Source organism: Alosa sapidissima, chromosome 6 (assembly GCF_018492685.1).
Source record: "Alosa sapidissima isolate fAloSap1 chromosome 6, fAloSap1.pri, whole genome shotgun sequence".
Classification (NCBI taxonomy): domain Eukaryota; kingdom Metazoa; phylum Chordata; class Actinopteri; order Clupeiformes; family Clupeidae; genus Alosa; species Alosa sapidissima.
The window spans coordinates 21,051,690-21,061,203 of record NC_055962.1 but is presented as its reverse complement, the minus strand read 5'-3'; the positions used below and the strand labels follow the sequence as shown (position 1 = coordinate 21,061,203).

General features: G+C 48.6%; 2 long non-coding RNA genes across 4 annotated transcripts; both read right to left on the bottom strand.

Moving 5' to 3' along the window:
• Positions 1 to 244: 244 nt before the first annotated feature.
• Positions 245 to 2,772, bottom strand: LOC121712087. 2 transcript variants are annotated; one of them, XR_006032503.1, is made up of 4 exons: positions 1,760 to 2,772; positions 1,627 to 1,680; positions 1,474 to 1,535; positions 245 to 1,271 (listed from the first exon to the last, which is right to left on the bottom strand). It is a non-coding gene; the product is annotated as an uncharacterized LOC121712087 (long non-coding RNA). The 2 variants fall into 2 exon arrangements; XR_006032502.1 differs by having other exon boundaries at positions 245 to 1,535.
• Positions 2,773 to 7,465: 4,693 nt separating this feature from the next.
• On the bottom strand, positions 7,466 to 9,224 carry LOC121712088. Of its 2 annotated transcripts, XR_006032505.1 has the most exons (4): positions 9,011 to 9,224; positions 8,878 to 8,931; positions 8,725 to 8,786; positions 7,466 to 8,522 (listed from the first exon to the last, which is right to left on the bottom strand). It is a non-coding gene; the product is annotated as an uncharacterized LOC121712088 (long non-coding RNA). The 2 variants fall into 2 exon arrangements; XR_006032504.1 differs by having other exon boundaries at positions 7,466 to 8,786.
• Between the last annotated feature and the right edge of the window lie 290 nt (positions 9,225 to 9,514).

Genomic DNA, 9,514 nt, shown 5'->3' with positions numbered 1-9,514 from the left:
TGCCTAATAGCTAACGCTACGTTTTTGTAGTTAATGTGAGCTATCATTGCAAAGTTATTAACCACTATTCTGCGTGACCCATCGTCAGTCTTCAAATCAGAATCAGGCTTTTCTAACTGGAAGCAAGACGGTGGCTTCAAAGACCATTCCAAATAAGTTGTTGAAAAAATTGTGTAAATATGATGTAGTTGTTGCTCACATGCTGTGTGTGTGTGTGTGTTTGTTTTAATGTACGTGTGACCACGGGAGTCAGATGACAAGAGTCTTGACTATAGAGTGCTCGACTACGCCACTTGGGGCCTTTCACACCAAGATGTATTTTAGCTAGACCTCCAACACCTTGATTTAGACAAGAGGGCTCTCGCACACAGATAAGCCAGTAATGACAGAGACGTGGTATTTCAATGAAAAAATAAACAATATTTATTCACAAGCAATTCAGTTAAAAAGTCAGTCTTGGGTTTGATTCTCAGGATGGAGTGCAGTACATATTAGGCCCAATAGGCCAGCAAGAGGAAGGTAGTGGCTGCCACCAGGAATATTACATGTAATCAAGTAGGGTTAATTTGATCAGCTGTTCGGGAGCGGTTACCTGTCCTGGAAGAGGAGTGAGACCGACACACCACCCGTGCTGCGGATTCTGTTGCCTATTCACAGACACACACACACACACACACACGCTCGCATAGGCACAGGTACTACAAAGAGTGATCACTGCAAATAGTGAGGTGCACGTTACCACTACAAATACTGTGTGAAGTACACGAAGAGGAGGACTCAGATCCGGCGACCTGCCCCGCGGAACAGCTGCAACACTCTGTTTCTCTGGAGGGGAGAAGGGAAGATATGGTTGCTATTGGCAATAACTGGCTGGGTCAAGAAAGCTAGATGTTAGCATTACTACCATCACACATTACCGCAGCAAAATACTGGGGCAGCCAATACCACACCTGTTGCCGACACACCACGACGGAGGGCAAATAAATGAAACCAGCCACGCCTATGTTTAGGCCAAATCAATCGGACAAACAAAACAAAATAAAGAAAACAAAATGAGGCAAGAGCTACAATTACTTAAATCTACAGGAGGCAAAGCAGCAGTGGCAATCTTTCTAAAGGAGTAAACAAACACAGTTAAAATCCATTGTTTATGGTAAATACAGCCTAAACCAATACAGATACAATACAACACGGTTTCCTTTTACCTCTAGGAATACAGCACTCAACATGAATGGAAATGGGACTCCCTGGTATCTCTCCAGTACGCAAACCTACATAAAATCACACACAAGCATCGCTCACATACAACATAATAAAAGGTTATTGGCTAGTTAAATCACAAGGACTTACAGCGAAACATGACACATTATAGTAGATCCAGTTACTGTAAACATGCATATAAACATACATATGTACACATGCACACACACATATTACATGGCAAACCTTACTGAGATATACAGCCAATGTTACCTTAACGCATCTCCCAATAGAAAGTGCAACCTGCGCGTACACGGCGTCTTTTCAGTCAAGACCTACGTTAAAGACAATGCTGTGAATGTGCGTGAAGGCATTTACAAAAGGACCATACAGTTCAATCATCTACGGTGTAGTGCTTGTAAATACCTTCGGTAGATCAACAAAACACTACCCGGAAGCGTCTGGTACACAGCCAAATACCTGTTGTCAAACAGTTGCACTTTAAAAACAGCTGGCTAAAATAACATGTTTGCAGTGAAAAAGGAGCATTGGCACATACCTTTCATAGGTGACAGCACAGCGAACACAGTGTAGGGAGGACGTACGGAGCCTAGGGATCACTTACTAGCCCACCTCCGGTGCCGGTCTTATAGAAAGTGCCATTGACGCTAATGAGTACATAGCCACCTGCAAGCTAACTGGAGGGCGTGACCGATAGGAGAGGAGCTACGGTGAGAACAGGAGGACAAACTTGGTACAGCAGTTAGTCTGCCGGTTACATTCTACCCCCCCATTCTTTATCGGCGTCCCGCAGATAAATAAAAATAAAATAAAGCACTGGATCTAGGACAACAAATAAAAACAGGGTCCTATTAACACCAGGGTCTGAAAACTGCTGTCATATTACTGCTAGAGCCAGGTACCTGGGGGTTCGTAGCCCCGTCTGTCCTACTCACCACTGATACCGGGAGCCGATGGAGATTTCCATGTCTTCCAGCAGTGGTCCGGGAGGTCCGCCGTGGAGCTAGGGCGCCGTGATCAGGGCTAGCTGCTGTAGGAGTTAATGGAGCCGGAGCAGACGGGTCGACTTGCACCAGGGGGCTAGATGGATCCGACAGTTCAGGGGGAGGGGCCACTGGGTCAAGATGGGCAGGCTGTGTCTGGACTCCGGGTGCCCTCACCACGACCCACTGACCGGTGTGATCTTCAGTCTCATGATCAGCTGCTATCATAGGCTCCAAGGGTACATCGGGAGGCTCTGGGCGGTGGTTTTGGCGGGCAAGCTTTAGCATCACCCGGTGTACTTGCCGACTCCCATTGAGGTCATGCACGGGGGCTACGGAGTATACCACACCACCAGGGGGTGGGGCTCGAACCACTTGATGTAGGATTGGGCTCCAGGCGTCCTGGATCTTGGTGCGCCCTCTCACTCCGTGGTCTCGAAGATAGACGAACTGTCCTACCTCCAATGGAACATTCTTGGCTCCTTGGTCATGCCGTTCCTTCCTCCGTGCGGCAGCCGCCTGCAACCTTTCCTTAGCACCATGGAAGACCACGGTTAGACGTCTCTGGTGTTCCTGCATCCACTCACTCACTCTGCCACCTTCTGGTTCTGGTACCCTGCCCAAAAGGAAATCAATAGGTAGTTGAGGCTCCTGACCAAACATTATGAAATGCGGAGACTCACCCGTTGACTGATGGATTGTGGTGTTGTAGCTGAACACCAACTGAGGGAGATACTCAGGCCAATGGCTCTTCTGCTCAGCCGAGAGCGTGCGCAACAGATCATGCATAGTGCGGTTAAACCGCTCGCACTGACCGTTGCCCTGCGGGTGGTAAGGTGTCGTCCGAGTCTTTTGGATCCCGTACAGGCTGCATAGCTGATAAATAACAGCACTCAAAACAGCGGCCTTGGTCAGAGTGCAGCCGAGCGGGGACCCCGTATCGGAAAAACCACTCCCGGACCAGCACATTGGCCACTGTCGCCGCCTTCTGGTCCCGGGTGGGCACCGCCTGTGTGAACTTAGAAAACACATCAGTTATAATTAAAACCTGTTCCTTACCATCTCTGGAGAGCTCCAGAAAGGTGAAGTCCACTGCTAGGATTTGGTTTGGGCGGGACGCTAGCAAGTGTCCCATGGGCGCATGGGGCTTGGGGTGAGCGGATTTGGCGAGGGTACATCGCACACAGTCTAGACACCACTGTCTGATGTCTTCCCCCATTCCCGGCCAATAGCACCTCTGCCGCACTAACTCGGTAGTGCGTTCGATGCCCTGATGGCCGTGATCATTGTGCAGCTGCTTCAGCACGTCACCCTTTAGGCATGCTGGCAGCAGCAGTTGATAAAGTTCCTCACCCCCGTCAGGCCGGTGAATCCGGCGGTAAAGCAGACCAGCAGTTTCCACCATGCGATCCCAGTGGCGGAACAATACCTTGGTTGGTCCAGGTAGACGTTCACGGGCTGTAGAGTTAGGTGGTTTCTGCTCTCGCCAGAATGGGAGGAAGGCCCTGATAGTCGGGTCTGCCCCTTGTAGTGCCTGCAGATCCTCAGTGGTATGAGAAGGAAAGACAGACATGGCCGCCTGGGTCACCTGAAGACATTCCTCTCGTCGAGCAGCTTGTTGTACGGCCACAGGTAGAGCAGTTCCGACCGCTAATAGCCCTGAAACAGGGTTGGGGCCTTCTGCAGGGGGCTGTCTGGACAGAGAGTCTGCATTCTTATTTGATCGACCAGAACGGTATCGAATGGTGTAGTTGTAGGCAGACAACTCAGCTACCCATCGCTGCTCGGTCGCTCCCAATTTGGCTGTATCCAGATGGCTTAGAGGGTTGTTATCAGTCCAGACTGTACACTGTTGGCCCCACAAGTACTCCCGGAACTTCTCAGTCATTGCCCATTTCATGCCCAGGAATTCCAGCTTCATGGAACTGTAGTTCTTCTCGGCAGGGCTAAGACTCCGGCTGGCGTAGGCAATTGGGCGAACTTTGCCTTCCTGCTCTTGTGAGAGCACTGCTCCAAGCCCGATATGGCTGGCATCCACCTCAAGGATGAAGGGAAGAGTGAAGTTAGCAAAAGCCAGGGTAGGTGCGTTCACTAACCTCCTCTTTAACTCCTGGAAACTCTGCTCAGAGGCGTCTGTCCAGGCTCCATCTAGCCGTGGTCCGTGGCCCTTCCTCGTCTTAGTCCCTGCTAGCTCAGCTACCAGACGATGTAATGGGGCTGCTAGTTTTGAGAACCCCTCAACAAACCGCCTGTAGTAACTCGCAAATCCAAGGAAAGACCTCAGCTCTGAGACAGTGGTAGGATGAGGCCAGTTGGCAACGGCAGACACCTTGGCTGGATCCGTAGACACGCCGTCACAGGAGATTAAGTGGCCCAAATACTGGACCTCCTTCCTGAAGAAGCAGCATTTCTCCAGTTTTACCTTCAAGCCTTCTTTCTGGAGTCGGCTCAACACCAGATCTAGGCGGGACAGGTGGTCATTTATGCTAGACGAAAAAACAATGATGTCGTCCAGGTACAGCAGGAGTGACTGACAGTTTTGAGCCCCAAACATCCTCTCCATTAAGCGCTGGAAGGTGCCTGGAGCATTGCACAGCCCAAAGGGCATTCGATTGAACTCAAATAGCCCAAAGGGCGTGCAAAAGGCAGTCTTTGGGCGGTCTTTCTCCGTTACTGGTACCTGGTTATAGCCACTAGTCAGATCTAGCGTGGAAAACCACTGTGCCCCAGACAACGCATCTAAGGACTCCTCAATGCGGGGAAGTGGAAAGGCATCCCTCCGTGTCTTGTGATTGAGTTGTCGGTAATCCACACACATGCGAAGGCTGCCATCCTTCTTCCTCACCAGAACAATAGGAGAGGCATAGGGGCTACTACTTTCCCGGATGACCTGACTATCTAAAAGCTGCCGTAAGTGGGCCTTCACAGCATCATAGTCAGAAGGGGGGAGACGCCTATACCTCTGCCTAATAGGCCTGTCATCTAACAGGGGAATGTCGTGTGACAGCAGGTTGGTACAGCCAAGATCACCCTCAAAAGCTGAGAAAACTGACTCATGCTTCAGCAGGAAGGCCCTCACGTGTTCTTGTTCAGACTCTGAGAGCACGGATAAGTCAATGGCCTGGATCTGCTCAGTCACACAGTTAACCTGTCCAGTGTGGGCCTTAAGGGTAGCCGTAACAGTATTAGTGCCCTGAACAACCTCAGTAATCCCTGTAGGGAGGCTTTCCACTGTGACATGGACCACCACACCTATTGAACTACGGGGGTAAAGTGTAGCACGAGAAAACCCAACATTAATAATAGGAATAAAAGCTGTACCTCGCTCTACATGAACTAGGGCAGGTGACACAAGAACGCCCTCAGGTAACGAATTTGTAGCTGGTTCAATAAGAACGGCAGAGGCGTTACCGAACTGGGGAGAGCAGGTGGCGGGCACCAACTTGACAGTACCGCCAGGTATATGGATGGGCCTCCGACCCCTAACTTTAACAATCCCCGTTTTAGTTCCAGGGAAGTTGAACTTGGCTTGGTGGCAATGCTGCAGGGCTCTCTGCCATGGAGGTGAAGCATGAACCACTGGTGGGAGATCGAACAGGGCGGGGCCATGCTGGCCAAATAGTTCATCATAACATTCTCGAATGATATTCATTCCCAGCACACCGGGCACTGCAGATGAAAGAGACTGACCTGGTGGATCTTTGACTACCAACCAGCCACGGTGAGGGATTACCCTCCCCAGCAACTCAACCGTGAACTCTGCATAGCCTGTGTAGGGTATTTCTAAACCATTTGCAGCGCGAAGCTGCAACCAATGACAATGCTGGAGCTGGTCTTGAAAATTATCCACAAAGAAACTTTCCACCATAGTGGACACCATGGACCCTGTATCCAATAAACAGTTAACAATTACTCCCCCTACCCTAACAGCTACCTTGGGACACTGTCCAACAAGAGACAACACCGTATGGCGTGCCGGGTTGTGACCCTGAGAGCCCATATTGCCCCCACCCAACGTGTGGCTCTGCACATTGGAGGGAGCTAGTTTTCCGTCAGCTGAGAGGTGGAAACGGAGTCTCCAGACTGACGATGGGTTTGAGGAGCTAAGGGCTGTGCTGAAACCACTCGCTCATTGTCACACTCCCTTGCATAGTGACCAGGTTTTTGACACCGCCTACAGATGACTGGGGAAGGGCGGCTGGACCTGACATGGCGTGCAGGTCCCTGCAAAGCAGTCAAACTGCTAGTTAACAGATTAATCTGTTCCTGTTGTTTCAGCAACATCGCTCTCAATTCTGCCATTTCTGAACTAGCCAGGTTCACCGGGGGAGGGGGAATATACTGACCTCTAGAGGTCTGCATAGCACAGAGGGAAGGGACTGAATAACTTCTACCTCGGGGGAAGTCGCTGGGCCTACCTTCACGCTCCCACCGAATGGCTGCAGCCCGCACCTCTAACATGGACAGCCCTGGAGTCTGACGTACCAACCGCTTTAATTCTCTACGAAGATCAGAGTCGATGACATGCTCTACAAACTGATCACGCAGCAGCAAGTCAGATTGGGGCACTGATCCAGGGGAAGTTTGTTTAACCTTATCCATTAAAGAGAGAAGAGCATGAGAATACTCCTGTAGGGACTCGCCATCAAGTTGTTTCCGGGAGAAAAACTGCTCTTGTAAGGCAACATAAGATGTTGAACATCCATAAAGGTCTTTAAGGATAGATACAATTTGGTCTGGGTCTTCCCTCTCTGCCCTAGGCCTATAGCGTATCTCATCCTTTGCTTCACCATCCAAATGATCAAACATAAAATAGGCCTGGTCACGTGAACCCAAATGTCTTGCACGCACACACGCATTCACTTCTTCCACCCATTCATCAATACCAACACCGGATCTGCCCCTGAACACAGGACATTTCCTTTCCCTAGGGAGATACAGCAATCGCTCCTTGTCCGCTTGAAGCTGCCGCACTTGCTCCCTCAGTTCCTGTAACTCTTCAGCCATAGCTGAAACAGAAGGGCTAGATTACTTCTGGGGTGGCCACAAGAGGGTGCGGTGAGGTGGTGCCTCAAGGTAGAATCGTCAGGTCCCCCGATGTGCCAGCTGCTGCTTTGCCTCTATTACCTGCTTTACGGTATATTGCCTCTCAAACAATAGCAAAAAGAACACAACACATAAACATATAAGGGGGGGGGGGGGGGGGGGGGGAAGACAAAAAAAAAAACAAATGAAATACACGTCTCTGTATACTGATCCTGCCGACTACGCCAGATTGTGACCACGGGAGTCAGATGACAAGAGTCTTGACTATAGAGTGCTCGACTACGCCACTTGGGGCCTTTCACACCAAGATGTATTTTAGCTAGACCTCCAACACCTTGATTTAGACAAGAGGGCTCTCGCACACAGATAAGCCAGTAATGACAGAGACGTGGTATTTCAATGAAAAAATAAACAATATTTATTCACAAGCAATTCAGTTAAAAAGTCAGTCTTGGGTTTGATTCTCAGGATGGAGTGCAGTACATATTAGGCCCAATAGGCCAGCAAGAGGAAGGTAGTGGCTGCCACCAGGAATATTACATGTAATCAAGTAGGGTTAATTTGATCAGCTGTTCGGGAGCGGTTACCTGTCCTGGAAGAGGAGTGAGACCGACACACCACCCGTGCTGCGGATTCTGTTGCCTATTCACAGACACACACACACACACACACACACACACGCTCGCATAGGCACAGGTACTACAAAGAGTGATCACTGCAAATAGTGAGGTGCACGTTACCACTACAAATACTGTGTGAAGTACACGAAGAGGAGGACTCAGATCCGGCAACCTGCCCCGCGGAACAGCTGCAACACTCTGTTTCTCTGGAGGGGAGAAGGGAAGATATGGTTGCTATTGGCAATAACTGGCTGGGTCAAGAAAGCTAGATGTTAGCATTACTACCATCACACATTACCGCAGCAAAATACTGGGGCAGCCAATACCACACCTGTTGCCGACACACCACGACGGAGGGCAAATAAATGAAACCAGCCACGCCTATGTTTAGGCCAAATCAATCGGACAAACAAAACAAAAGAAAGAAAACAAAATGAGGCAAGAGCTACAATTACTTAAATCTACAGGAGGCAAAGCAGCAGTGGCAATCTTTCTAAAGGAGTAAACAAACACAGTTAAAATCCATTGTTTATGGTAAATACAGCCTAAACCAATACAGATACAATACAACACGGTTTCCTTTTACCTCTAGGAATACAGCACTCAACATGAATGGAAATGGGACTCCCTGGTATCTCTCCAGTACGCAAACCTACATAAAATCACACACAAGCATCGCTCACATACAACATAATAAAAGGTTATTGGCTAGTTAAATCACAAGGACTTACAGCGAAACATGACACATTATAGTAGATCCAGTTACTGTAAACATGCATATAAACATACATATGTACACATGCACACACACATATTACATGGCAAACCTTACTGAGATATACAGCCAATGTTACCTTAACGCATCTCCCAATAGAAAGTGCAACCTGCGCGTACACGGCGTCTTTTCAGTCAAGACCTACGTTAAAGACAATGCTGTGAATGTGCGTGAAGGCATTTACAAAAGGACCATACAGTTCAATCATCTACGGTGTAGTGCTTGTAAATACCTTCGGTAGATCAACAAAACACTACCCGGAAGCGTCTGGTACACAGCCAAATACCTGTTGTCAAACAGTTGCACTTTAAAAACAGCTGGCTAAAATAACATGTTTGCAGTGAAAAAGGAGCATTGGCACATACCTTTCATAGGTGACAGCACAGCGAACACAGTGTAGGGAGGACGTACGGAGCCTAGGGATCACTTACTAGCCCACCTCCGGTGCCGGTCTTATAGAAAGTGCCATTGACGCTAATGAGTACATAGCCACCTGCAAGCTAACTGGAGGGCGTGACCGATAGGAGAGGAGCTACGGTGAGAACAGGAGGACAAACTTGGTACAGCAGTTAGTCTGCCGGTTACATACGCAAACTGGCAGTGAAAGTGGTTTCTCTTATCAACAAAAGGGGAAACAGTTTTATTGAACGAAAAATGTGTGTATGATGATGTATGATTTCTTTTTAAAATATCAATGTATTTCCACTGAAGTGTCTATTATAGTTTAGTTTTATATTGTGTTTTCAATGCACATTATAAATAAATGGGAAAATTGTTAAGAATTGTATTGGCTTTTTTGTTTTTTAGCATTTAGCATTCAAGTATTTGAACAAGGTAAGACTGGTGAAAGGTATGCACCTTACTGCTGT